Source organism: Zingiber officinale, chromosome 10A (assembly GCF_018446385.1).
Source record: "Zingiber officinale cultivar Zhangliang chromosome 10A, Zo_v1.1, whole genome shotgun sequence".
Lineage (NCBI taxonomy): Eukaryota > Viridiplantae > Streptophyta > Magnoliopsida > Zingiberales > Zingiberaceae > Zingiber > Zingiber officinale.
Window position 1 is genome coordinate 37,913,646 of NC_056004.1, and position 14,966 is coordinate 37,928,611.

A 14,966-nucleotide genomic window follows, 5' to 3' on the forward strand; every position below is an offset into this window, starting at 1 on the left:
GAAATTGAAATTAAATTATGAATTCAAAACTCAAAAATAAAATAAACTTCAAAATTAAGTTAAAATTCAAAATTCGAAATTGAAATTAAAAATTAAAGTTAAATTCAAAATTCGAAATTGAAAATCAAAATAAAATCATAAATTAAAACTCAAAATAAAGATGGAGGTTCCAGACTCGCTGGCACCCCCAACTAAACTACCCGGCAGGGTAACTGAACCTAATCTACCCGAAATGGGTAAAACAAGAGTAGATTACCCGGCAGGGTAATTAAGGTTAGATTAAAACGGACTAAGGTTAACTTGAACCACAGTACTGGTGAAGTTTTTGGATGATAGTACGTTAGGGAAGCTTGGGCATCGCATGTCTAGGAAGCTATGGCTTCGACCTGGTGCATTTGGCCAAGTGGAACTGACCGAAGCTACCCTTAAATGGATCCTGACTAGTTAGACCAAGGATTGGTATTAAGTTCAATGGGTAGGACTATTTGGAAAACCTCAAAGGCATGGTTACTTTAATGAGCTCCTTGTGACTCATCATAGCCCAGAAGTTTATCCAAAGAATGCTTACTTGTTGAACCCAAAGCCAAATCTGAATCTAACACAAAGTTAAACAAAAACTCCTGAATTCAACAATAAATCATCTCACATCAATCATAGGATTCCCTGATTGAAAATTTAGATCGGGTGAGATGACTAAGTTTTAAAAAATATTTCAAAACTCAATTTCAAAATTATTTTAAAACTCAATTTCAAAATTATTTTAAAACTCAACTTCAAAATTATTTTAAAAACTCAATTTCAAAATTATTTTAAAACTCAACCACTTCCTATGTAGGAATTGGATCAATGGATGTTGGATAGTGGCTGCTCCAGACACATGACTGGAGATAAATTGAAGTTTACTAAACTCACATACAAGAACTTAGGATCAGTTGCATTCGGTAACGAAGGTCAACTTAAGGTAATCGGAAGAGGTAATATCGAACTCAACTCCGATTTTATTATTCGAAAAGTCCTTTTAGTTGAAAATTTCAAGTTTAATCTACTAAGTATAAGTCAATTGTGTGATAGCGGATACTTAGTAACTTTTGACAAAACCAGGTGTTTAGTTAAAAATATTGAAAATCCTGAAATCTTACTTAAGGGACTTAGGATAAATAATATGTATTCAATTAATCTACCGACATCCTCAACAAAGTGTTTTCTAACACAAGAAGAGGAAACTGATTTGTGGCACAGAAGATTGTGTCACACTCACACTAGACTCATTTCAAAAATGAGTCATAATGGTCTAGTTAAAGGTTTACCAAAACTAAAATTCATTGAAAATTCTATCTGTAATGCTTGTCAACAGGGAAAACAAACTAAGTCAACACACAAATCAACAAATCTTGAAAGAACCAGCTCCTTACTTGAGCTCCTTCACCTTGACTTATTTGATTCACATGGAGCTAAGTCACTAAGCAAGAACCAGTATTGCTTAGTAATAATTGATGACTACTCTAGATTTTCATGGGTAAAATTCCTAAAAACTAAAGATGAAACCTATGAAATATTTAGTAACTTTTGTAAATTAATAGAAAATGAAAAAGATACTAAAATTAAAAGAATAAGAAGTGATTATGGAGGGGAATTTGAAAATCATAAATTTACCCAATTTTGTAAAATAAATGGATATCAACATGAATTTTCATGTCCTAGAACCCCCCAACAAAATGGTCTGGTGGAACGTAAAAATAGAACTCTACAAGAAGCCGCTAGAACCATGTTAAATGAATATAATTTAAATCACCAATTCTGGGCAAAAGCAATAAATACTGCAAATCATATTCAAAACCGAATTTTGATCAACAAATTTCACAAGAAAACCCCTTATGAACTATATTATCATAAAATTCCTAACTTAAATTATTTAAAAGTATTTGGATGTAAAGTTCACATTTTAAATACTAAAGATTATTTAAGAAAATTCACACCCAAATCTAACAAAGGAATATTTTTAGGATACTCCTCAAACAGTCGAGCCTATAGAGTCTACAATCAAAACACCCTAAAAGTTGAAGAAACAACTAATATAATATTTGATGAAGAAAATAATCTACCAAATATAAATGAGAATGTTGATATTGATCCAAGAAATATAGAAGATGATGAAATTCAACCAAATCTTAATAAACCAGAGGAACCAGCCCCTGACCCACTTATAAGACCAACTAGGGCCAGCACCTCTCACCCATCTGATCAAATTTTGGGTGATCCAAATCTAGGAGTACGAACTAGATCCTCCTATAGAATCCACAGTCAGATTGCCCTAATTTCTAAAATCGAACCAAAAACAATAGAAGAAGCACTACCTGACCCGGACTGGATCATAGCTATGCAGGAAGAGTTAGCCCAATTTGAGAGAAATCAAGTCTGGGAACTTGTATCTAAACCCTCAAATAAATCAATAATCGATACAAAATGGGTATTTAGAAACAAGCTAGATGATCAAGGCGAAATAATTAGAAATAAGGCTAGGCTTGTAGCTAAAGGATTTAGCCAAGTTGAAGGTTTGGACTATGATGAAACCTATGCCCCAGTAGCTAGGCTCGAATCCATTAGAATGTTGTTAGCCTATGCAGCAAACAAAGGATTTAAACTATACCAAATGGATGTCAAGTCAGCATTCTTAAATGGATTTATTAAGGAGGAAGTATATGTAAGCCAACCCCCAGGATTTGAGGACTTGGGATATCCTAATCATGTATTTAAGTTAAAAAAGGCCTTGTACGGACTTAAACAAGCCCCTAGGGCATGGTATGAACGATTATCAAATCACTTAATATCCAAAGGTTTCAACCAAGGTCAAATAGATCCAACTCTATTTGTAAAAACTGTAGAAAAAGACATCTTCATAGCTCAAATCTATGTTGATGATATAATTTTTGGATCAAATAACTCTAAATTTTTAAAAGAATTTATTAGATTAATGGAAAATGAATTTGAAATGAGTATGGTTGGTGAACTTAATTTTTTCTTAGGTTTACAAATAAAACAAACTAAAGATGGAATATACATTTATCAAACTAAATATGCAAAGGAATTAATTAAAAAATTCTGCATGGAAAATTCAAAAATAATAAATACTCCAACATTAACATAGACTCTGACCCTGAAGGAAAATCAGTAGATCCAAAGTACTATAGAAGTGCCATAGGAAGCTTGCTTTACCTAACTGCAAGTCGACCCGACATATTATTTGCGGTTGGTATGTGCGCAAGATACCAATCTTGTGCAAAAGAGTCACATTTAACCTATGTTAAAAGAATACTTAGGTACATTAAAGGTACTCTAAATATAGGACTCTGGTACCCTAGAACTTGCACCTTTGACCTTCTTGGCTATTCTGACTCGGATTACGCCGGATGCAAGTTAGATAGAAAAAGCACAAGTGGTAGTTGTCAATTTCTAGGACAATGCCTAGTAAGTTGGTCAAGTAGAAAGCAACATTGTGTTGCTTTATCTACCACTGAAGCTGAATATATAGCCTTAGGTGAATGCACATCTCAATTGCTTTGGATGATGCACACTCTTAAAGACTATCAACTGAACTATCATAACACAAAAATCTCAATTGATAATATAAGTTCCATAAATTTAACAAAAAACCCAATTCATCACTCAAGGACTAAACATATAGAAGTGAAGCACCATTTTGTAAGGGATCATGTAGCTAAGGGTGATATTATACTCAACTATGTTGAGTCAAAATCAAATCTAGCTGACATCTTCACAAAACCCTTACCTGAACTTGAGTTCAGCTCACTTAGAAGACAAATAGGAATGTGTTGGGTAGAATAGACAATGTTTTTAAATTGGTTTATCATTTGCTTTTAAAATTCTAGGAAAATACTTATTTCAAAATTCCAATTTCTTAGAAGTTTAAAAAAAATTCGGATTAAGCCTAGGTTTTCCCCCTAGAAAACATGTTCCTCTAGCTTTAAGCCAAAGCATCTCACAAACACCTAGGTCTACCTTGCTTGTGTTTTAAAAAAAAACTTAGAATGGCGTGAGATGCATAGGGTACAGCCTGGACTCAGGAATGCTTATATTTGTGCATCAATATGAGTCTGGGCGTTAAACACATCATAAATAATAATCAAGTCAAGTCTTCCAGCTCTAGCCAACTCTAACTGGACCAAATGGACTTAATTTGACTAACTATGTGAAAGCTACTGCCCTCTAGGCAATCAGCAAGTAGCTAAAGGTTAGACAATTGGGAAAAGTGTGTTTCAATTTTTTTAAGCATAATTGTACTTTAAGGTTCTAATCAAATTACCTTACCTGATTATTTTAAGGCTCTGATACTTAATCAAATTAAACTCAATAACTTAATTTGACTCATGCTTGGACTAGAAAACAAACTACTGCTACTCCCTCTGTCCTAAAACTAAATATTTTTCTTTAATATCAAAGTTTCTTCAAAATGAGTATTCAAATATTTTCAAATCTAGTCACCTTTTTATAACATTTTAAAGTAATTTTTTTAATGACCCTCATATTTTATAACTGCTAAGAAAATCCTTTTATTGAAAATTCAAGTACTCATATTTTCAAAGTTAGTTTTAAGACTATTTTAACTAGACTTAGTTAGATTGTACTCTAAACTTAGTTACTTGGCAAAATATTTTTTCAATACAAATCATTTCGAAGCTGAGTATATAGCTAAGTATTTTCAAATTTGGCAAATTCCAAAACTCAAAAAGCTAAGTCGTTTTTGCTAAGAAGAAAATTGTTCTTTTTCCCTCTTTTGAAAATTTTCCTTCAGAAAAATACAAATCTACTTTCAAACTGGTTTATTTTTGATATATGGCAAAGGGGGAGAGTAGGTAAATTAAAGTTAAAGGAAAATTCAAAGCAGAGAGTAGGTAAAGTAAAGTTAAATTCAAGTATTTAATAAAAGAAGGGCTTTTATTAAGGGGGAGTCTTATATTACAAAGTTAAAAGTTTCCAGCTTAACTGTTATTGCATTTGAAGTTTATTTACTTAAGCTTGGTTAACTTTATACAGTTATTACATATGTTGTTTTTCTTAACTTTGAATTACGTGTTGCCATAATCAAAAAGGGGGGAGATTGTTGGTGCGGGAAGCATCCGACAATCGAACCTAAGTTTTGGTAATGGCAAAGGATTCAAAGTTAAGGTGCTTTGTTATCTGACAGCTGTTGCTGAGTGTTTCAGGAAAGTCCTAACTGCGGTTAGGCAAGGTAAAACCCTAGGGGGTAGAAACCCTAGGTCATAGGGGGTGGTAACCCTATGCGGAAAGTCTTGGTAGGTCGATGGCTTCAGGCAAAAGTCCTAGGGGGTGGTAACCCTAGGTGGAAAGTCCTGGTGTCGCGAACCAGGTGAAAGTCTGGACTGGCCGGTGAAGCGGATGTTCAGCAGAAAGTCCGGAAGCATCGAGTGCCGAGCAAAAGTCCAGTCGATCTGGAGGATCGTACTGGCAACAGGTAAATCTCCTGAATGGAGTAGGTGAGGACGCGTTCCCCGTAGAGGGAACAGTAGGCGTCGGGTCGACCTAGGGTTTCCGGTAGGAAACCCGAAGTCAGACTCGGACAGTCCGGAGCCTGTCTACACTTTATTTATCATGTGTACTGTGCTAACTTTATTTTGCAGGGTATGTGTTTTGGACTAACACATTTTTCAGGAACAAAGGAGCAAGTTACAACTCGGATGAACAGTGTCCGAGGCGCCTCCATGGAGCTTGGAGGCGCCTCGGGTGCGAGCTAGGAAAAGGCCAGCGCAGCAGACTGGAGGCGCCTTGAATGGAGCTCAAGGCGCCTTGGACCGGAGGTTGAAGGCGCCTTGGATAGGCTGAAGGCGCCTTGAACCAGATAGAGTTCGACCAGGTCAGTGCTGATCCACGCGGGTGACTCGGCTCGTTCAAGGCGCCTTGATGAACAGTATAAGGCGCCTTGAACCCTCTTTATAAGGGGTCTCGACCAGCAGCTCTCAATAACTTCTTCCAAGCGATCTTTCTGCTACAAGCTGCTCACGAGACGATCCCGAAGTGCTGCTACGAGACACCGACGACCCGGAGCTCCGAAATCTTCAGATTACGATATTGTCGTCGGTATAACTGTACTTTTTCATTATACTTAACTGTAATACTTGTACTCTTGTCGAGCTTATAGTTGTTGCCCACGGAAAGCGATCAAGGATCGCGGGCCTTCGAGTAGGAGTCGTCACAGGCTCCGAACGAAGTAAATTCCCTTGTCTTTCTGTGTGTTTGTTTCTTTCCGCTGCGTTAATTACTCTACGAACATTTTACGATTCCGATAATCGAACAAATAGCCGCGAGCACTATTCACCCCCCCTCTAGCGCGTCTCGATCCAACAGACCTGACTATTCTGATAGGAGACCCTGATGAGTATAGTTCTCTTCAGCCTTTTCTATTGTGCATCTTCCAGCTTTTGTCCAGGAGACTGTACTCCATAGTTATTACTATTTGTTATAGTTTACTATACATGTCAACTAGGTATCTGTTGAGTTGTTGAACTCACCCCCGTGGACACTATCTTTTTTAGGTACCAGGTTGTTTATGGAGTCGCTTGGAGTATCCTGCCTGCCGGTTCCCACGTAAATCAGAAGACCTGTCTTCGCTTTGGTTTATTTTTATTTTGGCATATGAAATTTGTGTATTTCGCTTTATGTTCCAGTTTTGTTTCTGGAGTGTTGTTTTGTTGTGTGGTGTAAGCCTAGCCGGCTAGCAGTCTTTGTTTTTAGTTTGTATGTGTTGTCCATTGTATTTCCGCTTTGTTTGGTTTTGGTATAGCCGAGTGGGCTGTTAGATTTACATATAACTTTGTGGTTATGTATTTTATTGTATCAGCCGAGTAGGCTGCATATAAACTGCGTGGTTGTGTGTATATTCCAGCCGCCTATGGCTGAGGTATATTGCATCTATAGAAATGGTTTAGATTGTCACCCGTACAAGGGAGGTGCTGCCGAAATTTCTTTGGGCAGGGACTCCCCCGGGGCGTGACAATTTATTGGCGCTCACTTGGCTACCAGGTTTCATAAACTCTAGTACTTATCCTGGAGGTCTAGAGTTCAAATCCTGGGGAAGGCAAAAATCCACTGGCCAGGGGTGGGAAGACCTTGTGAGTAACGGCACGACTGAGGGTCGTCAGTCGATGACATAAGGGGTCGCCAAATGGGCCGCCCAAGGGATCGCCAAGGGATCGCCAAATTGGCCGCCAGTTGGGTCGCCCAAGGGGCCAAGGGGCCGGGTCGTTACATTCTTAATAATAGAAACAATCATAATAATCTAAATCAAACAAAACTAAACAAGTTTACAGAATACATATACAAATATCTATATCAAAATCCAAGTTTATAGAATACATAACATAATAAAAAGTACTCCAAATAATACAAGAACACGAGCTAATAAAGAAAATCCTGTAGAAAGTCAAATATCAAATGATCATGTTGTTGTATAAATAAACATTTTGTATATATGTATAACAAATTTTATATGTAATAAAATGATACCCGAACAAAAATAAATATATGATGATATGAAGAGCCAATATATAAATAGGGCCGAATGTGACGCCTAAAATATATAGTAATAAAATATTTAGAAATGAGCATATTATAATATCAAAATAGGATAAATATATAGTTGTAGTTGAATAAATCTCAGCAAAAGCTAATCATCACCGTTTGATGGATCTTGAGTCTCCTGTGGCTCAGAACAATGTAAAGTCTGGGTGAAATTAGCCACGATGTGATTGTATTTGGGCCATGAGAGCCTCATTACTCGCATTACGTTTGGCTCTCTTCTTCTCCTCAACAGCCCTCCACCGATCAATATCTGTCATCCTCTGATCCATTGATTTCAATTGAGTGTGTGGTTCTCTATTTTCACATCTTAAAGATTGTATCTCACTAGAAGAAGAGGCACTAGCATGACCCACAGGATTCCTCAAATAATCAAATGCAACCTTGGCCTGGGAGCTATGGCCGTAGAGGGTGGAGTTTTTTATCCTTCCACCACAACATCATAATAAATTTCATTTAGAGCATCAGTGGATAAAGATTGTGACTCTCCCCCCTTTGCCGATGGCTGAGATGCCTGAGCCACCCTATTTGTCATTTGTTGCTATATGGAAAAAAATATAATATCTAATGTTATCAGTATCACTAAATACTAATCAAGATAGAAATGAACAAATATGCAAACAAAATTACTAATCTTACATGGATAGTCTGAGATCGAGAATCAACAAATGTCCCATCCTTCCTCTGGTGGGTCTTGAGAAAGACCTCCATACATGTGGTTGTCAGGCAAGCTCACATTCCTACATACAAAATAATTTGGGATAAAATTATACAAGTTTGGTAATAAATAAAAAATTTGTTACAAAGTATAACTTTAAATTATACTCACCAGATCCATGGCATACTTAACAATAGATCTGGATCCAAATGTATGCCGAGCAGTTCCGGTGCTCGGGCCACCTAACTTTGTATTTCTATTTGCTTTTGCCTTTTCAGTATTTACTTGCCTCCTTTCTGCAGCCAAGGTGGTCGTCCATGCACTCCATATTGCCTCAAAAACATATGCTAGTTTAGTACCCTTCTTTCTCATATAGTACATATGATTTCTGTAAAGTTTGAGACAACAAGGATTCCATGCAGTTTTAAATTATTCTTCTTAGTTGTCCTCCCATGTATATCTTTTCTGCAATTTTAAGTTGACATTCAGTTTAAAGGATAACTATATTATAGAATATCAAATGTATTAAATTTACTTATCATAAATTCATTATAATAACATAGCTTCATCTCCTGGTCTACATGTCTCCATATAGTACTAGAAGCACATACACGTTCTTTGAATTTTCTTGTGATATAGGTGACCACCTGGTGGCCATTTGGAGTGAACATGCATGAAATAATATTAAGGTATGAGAAATATATTATATTTAAAATCATATATAAACTTCAATTATTAATAAGAAAGAAATACTTATATGTCCCTGACAACTCGAAGAACCTTATAGTCACGGGGTGCTATAGCCTGCTGCTTTGCCATAATGATATCTATAAAATAAAATTACAGCATATCATAATAAGGTTTTAAAACATGATAATATAAATACAAAATAATATGGAAGCATAGTTTACTTGATGAACAATAATTTTAATAATTAATTATCATTAATATCTTATGAATCAACATTAACAATTTCTATGTTCTTATCTCTAGATGAGCTTAATTAAACTTCATCCTCACTGTTGGACATCTATTTATCATCTATCTCTTCGTAAGTAACATAAACATCTACAAGTAATTGAGAAGTAGATTGGAGTTGTAAATCAATTGAATGTCTCTCCACTTCATTATTCTGAAATGTATCATGGTTTTGAGCAGTGATCTTCTTCTCTTCATAGGGTATTCAAGATAACCATTCACTAGACCTTTTTCTCTTCGTAATGTATTCAAGATAGAAAACTTGACTCTCTTATACCCCAAAAATGAAAGGTTCAAACTTGTTGAATTTTTTGTTTACATTAACCTCAACTAAATTATAATTTGGATGTATCTTGGTACCTATTGTCACGCCCCGGGGGTGTCCCTGTCCGAAGAAATTTCGGCAGCACCTACCCTGTACGGGTGACAATCTGAAGCATTTCTACAGACACAATATACATCAGCCACATGCGGCTGGAATATATACACAACCACGCAGTTAATAATCTCAGCCTACACGGCTGGACAAACATAACATCAACCACGCAGTTATATACATTTTTTATCAGCCCACTCGGCTGAAACCAAAACCAACATAGCAGAAATACATGAAACAAGCTCATACAAAACAAAACAACACACTGCTAGCCGGCTAGGCTTACACCACACAACGACACAATACTCCAAAAACAAAACCGGAACACACCAAGCCAAAAACACACATATCATATACCAAGATAAAATAAACAAGAAGGCGGAGACATGTCTTCTGATGTGACGTGGGGACCAGCAGACAGGATGCTCCAAGCGACACCATAAATAACCTGGTACCTCCAATCGGAAGGTCCAAATCCAGTCCAAATCCGACGTCGAGATGCTCGTCTCATGTCAACGTCCTTATTTCTCAGCCGCTCCTGTTAATCCACAGGCAAGGAAAATTGCTGTTGGACGAAGTAATTGCTTAATGTCACCAATCCTCTACTCCACCAGAAGCAACTAACTGTTCCAGAAGCCACCCAACGCCTCCGCAGTTTCGGATGCTCCCCTGCTGGTTCACTGTAGGAGGTGGCTGAAGGAAGACATAACAGGGGAATTAGGGCACGGAAAAGAACACCAAGGCTTGAGTTGCTACTCCTAACCTAAGACCTACTCAAATTTCTGGATTCCAGCGATCTAGGGCACAGATACGCCGGCAACAAAGCACAGTGAGGTCGGCGTCATCTGTGGTGGCCGGCAGCAACTCACGAAGAGGGAGAGGCTCGGCTGTGCCAGGTGGTGTCGACGGTACTCGGCGACTATGGCATAGGCGCTATGGCAGAAGAAAAATGTCGCGAAGAGGAGATCGGAGGCACCTACAGTCGGGGAGTCAGTGTCGGCGCAAGAAGAGAAGAAAGGAGACTCGATCAGCGGTCGCTCGATCGTCGCCGGCGCTAGGGCACAAGGATGGGGTGCCGGCAAGGCACAGTGGCGTCGCTGGCGGCAGTGGGCGTCGTTGGCGCAAGTAGGAAGAAAGGTTCGGCTCGGGGAGGAAGTATGAGAAGAGAGGAGGGATCGACGTCTAGTGGCTTAAGGCACGGGCGAGAGGAGAAGAAGGAAAGGCCGTGAGAAGATTAGGGCATGGCATGGTTTCGGCGGAGAAACGGCAGGGAACGAAGAAAAACAAAGAAAAGAAATAGAAAACAAAAAAAGAAAAGGAAAAGGAAAATGCAACTTTTCCTTATTTAAATGGGATAGCCTAAACAGACTTTCTCGGGACCCGTTTTTTTTAATCCCCGTAAACTCGTCCATACGAGCTCTGAAAAATTTCCGAAAAATTTCTAAAAATTCCGGAAAATTCCCTTATCATTATTCGTCATTTTTTTTCGGTATTTTACATTCTTCCCCACCAATAAAAATTTGGTCCCCAAATTTCGTTATCTACCTTCAGCAAGTACTAACAACAGGTAAAGAGTACAAAAATGTTGAACGGTAAATTAAATCACATACCTCATGTGAAAAGATGGGGGTATTGAGCTCGGATAGTATCCTCGAACTCCTAAGTAGCCTCCAAAATCCAATACACACGATCTCAGGAAATCCTCTAGAGTCTGAATGGTCCGCTCTGACTGTTCATCTGTCTGCGGATGGAAAGTTGTACTGAAACGAAGCTAAGTACCCAAGACCTACTGCCGACTCTGCCAGAAACAAGACGTGAACCGGGGTCTCTATCCGAAATAATAGTCAAAGGGATACCACGTAATCTGATGATCTCTCGCAATACAGATCTGCTAATCGATCCAGGGAATCAGTCTTCCGGATCGCGAAGAAATGCGCGGATTTGGTTAATCGATCAACGATTACCTAAATTGCGTCATAGCCTCGTCGTGTCCTAGGCAGTCTCACCACAAAGTCCATGGTAATATGTTCTCATTTCCAACCAAGATTAGGAATCCGCTAAAATAATCCGACAGGTATCTGATGCTCTACCATCACCTGCTGACAGACAAGACATCTAGCTACAAATTTCGCAATGTCTTTCTTCATACCGTTCCACCATAGGAACACCTCAAATCTCGATACATGCAGGTCCTGCCTGGATGGATCGCAAATCAAGAACGATGAGCCTCCTGAAGTAGTTCTGACAAAACCGGGTGAGAGTAAGGTACGCACAATCTGCCTTGGAAGTATATAATACCCTCCTCGTCTCGTGTGAACTCGGTCTGCTGCCGGAAGCTATCTGGCTGTATATATTTTGCAAATGTTGATCACCAGCCTGGCCTCTCGGATCCTTGTCCTGATCGACGACTGAGCAACCATGGTAACTAGAATACCCTGATCTGTCTATCCCTGCTCCTCAAGGTCTAACTCTGAGAAACCCTGAACCAAGTCTGTAACTGAAACTCGGTGGCAAGCCAAAGTCCCTCTGGACTTCCTGCTAAATGCATCGGCAACCACCCTGGATGACAGCTAATGGTACAGTCATAATCCTTCAGGAATTCCGTCCATCTCCCCAGTCGGAGATTAAATTTCTTTCTAAGTGAACAGATATTTGAGACTCTTATGGTCAGTGAGAATCTCAAATGTAATGTCGTACAGATAATGCCGCCAAATCTTCAAGGCAAAAATAATAGCGATCAACGACAAGTCATATACTGGGTAGTTCTCCTCATGTTCCTTCAACTGCCGAGAAGTAGGAGACTACCCTGCCGTGCTGCAGCAAAACAGCGCACAAACCCTATAGACATGCATCAATATAGAGCACGAATCCGTCCTCTCCAGAAGGTAAAACCAAAAATCGAAGCCGACACTAGTCTCCGCTTCAGCTCCTAGAAGCTGGTCTTGCATTCCACAGTCCAAGTAAACTTCATGTCTTTCATGATCAGGCGTGTAAGTAACATAGAAATCCGTGAGAAACCCTCAATGTATCTCCGGAAGTATCGAGCCAAACAAAGGAAGTTGCAAGCCTCTTATATAGACTCTATCTACTCCCAACGGTAACTACCTCGATCTCCTGTGAAACCACGGTATACTCCTACTGGTGACCGTGTGTCTCAAACATCTCATAGAAGACACCCAAAACACGCACTACTGATCTTCGCATATAGATGTTCTAGTCGAAACATCTCTAGGTCTATGCAAAGGTGGTGCACGTGACTCACCTCGGATCCGTAATAAATCACAACATCGTCAACAAAGACAATGGAAACTGATCCAAACATCCTAGATATACCAAAATCATCGAGTTCTTGGAAACATCTAAGGCTCTGTAAGCCCTAATGATAAAACCAAAATACATAATGTCCGTATCACAGACATTCCTAACCATAAGATCCTCAATAATAAACAGATCTGATCACCAACGATATATAATCACCAAAGAATAGATCCTCCAGTATGAGAGCAATGCTCCATCACACGAAATACCACATATGTGGGAGCAATGCTCTACCATAAATAATCCGAAATATGTATCCACAATAAACATGGGAGCAATGCTCCGCTACAAGCAATCCGCAATATGTGGGAGCTACGATCCACCACAAACAACCCAAGATATGTGGGAGCTACGCTCTACCACAAACAAACCTAAGTGCCCAAGGCACCTAACTATCTAGCCAGAGACTACATGGGGTCGCTCTACCACAGATCACTGTGGGTAGTCTAGGGTATCACAATCCAGTAATCAAATCAAACCCATCATCAACTCTATCCACATCGTAGTGAGTTATCCACTGATAAGAAAATTAATTGACAGGGTAATCCAACAAATGACATAATACAGACACTCCACATCCTGCATTTAACATAAGTAGATTCATCATGCTGCTACCAACAATACACCTGGCACACATGCTTACACAACATATGTATGATTGACATAATCCTCCAATTAGTACACAACAAAGATACTCACAACATAGGTATAAATCATCGTAATACCTCCAACAATGCATACCGAAACTGTGTGAATATATCAACATAGGTATAATCGTCAATACACCTCCAATAATACTCACAACACATACCAATTGAGTATAATCACTTAATACTTCCAATAGAGTCTAATAGACCCAAGTGTATCTATAAATCAAATATAATCCACAAAATACCTTGAATCTTACACCGAACACATCTGCACATAGCACATCTCTGATTAAATCGACAAGATACATCAAGAAAAATACCTAAACTCATGTGCACATCCCACAACATAGATTAAATTGACAAGATACTTTCCATAATACATTCAGATACCTACACCGAACTACATAGCTATGATCCACAAGGAACCTACAAACCATAACAGAACATGTATACATATACTACTTGCAAATGGACAGTCAACCACAGGATTCCTACAACACATAACAATCATAATATACATGCAACCTAAACATGCAAAATCAGCATACTAGCTCAATCAAAGAGACCATCCCTATGCTACCAACACTCATGGGTTACGGGTATACCTAAACAAAAATTCTGCATATGTATCAAGCAGGAATACATCAATCATAGACAACCCAAAATAAAGCAGCCTAATCATCCAGTAACAACCCTGCTCTTGGTTCAACGGAACTAGTAGCGGACAAAAGAGATATACACGTCATGGTATAACATTGCAAGTCAATGTCGTACCCTACTAAGACTATATCTAATGGGGAAAATTTTAACATCATAAATCCAAATGTACTCTCCAAGTTATACACTAGTAACGATTGTATCTCATAAGTGTTAAGCAATTAGCTCTACACTTCCTTACATCAGTGGGGTCACAAACCCCAATGCACCTTCTAAGTCATCCAACCAGGTATATACAATCCATGGTCAAAATCTTCATGGAATAGGATACATCGGTCCTCTAAAACTGGTCGAGCCGACAACGATATACGATTCTTTCAATCATTTCCACGTAAGTACAAGTCATGTACTTAAATGTGCTATAGATACATAACTAAGCACAAATAACCCACAAATGATCCTCCACAATCATAAAGGTATATCGATCTATGACTACCCAAGTCGACAAACGTAAATCTGTCTTCTACTGACCGATCTAACATGAGTAAATAAATATTTACTGATGAAATTTACTAAAATAAAATGGTATACAACTGGCTAGGTCAACATAAAGATATAGATAATATCCATTACCCAACTAATAATAGCATATGCTGGTATGTACCTCAATCCGCTAACCAACTAGTAATAACAGAAACTAAAACTACTGGTGTATAAT